Raw genomic sequence first — 484 nt, 5'->3', positions numbered from 1 at the left:
AGATAAGGAGGGACACTTCATATTCATCAAAGGTAGGATCTACCAAGATGAACTCTCAATTCTGAACCCTTATGCTCCAAATGCAAGGGCATCTACATTCATAAAAGAAACTTTACTAAAACTCAAAGCACAGATTACACAGCACACAATATTAGTGGGAGATTTCAATACCCCATTCTCTACAATGGACAGATCATGGAAACAGAAACTAAGCAAGGACACAGTGAGACTAACAGAAGTTATGAAACAGATAGATTTAACAGATATCTATAGAACTTTTTACCCTAAAACAAAAGGATATACTTTCTTCTCAGCACCTCATGGTACCTTCACCAAAATTGACCATATAATTGGTCACAAATCAGGCCTCAACAGATACAAGAAGATTAAAATAATTCCTTGTATCCTCTCAGATTACCATGGACTAAGGCTGCTCCTCAATAACAACATAAACAATAGAACGCCCACATACACGTGGAAGCTT

This window comes from Mastomys coucha, unplaced genomic scaffold (assembly GCF_008632895.1).
Source record: "Mastomys coucha isolate ucsf_1 unplaced genomic scaffold, UCSF_Mcou_1 pScaffold23, whole genome shotgun sequence".
In the NCBI taxonomy this organism is placed as follows: domain Eukaryota; kingdom Metazoa; phylum Chordata; class Mammalia; order Rodentia; family Muridae; genus Mastomys; species Mastomys coucha.
This window is presented reverse-complemented; position numbering follows the sequence as displayed.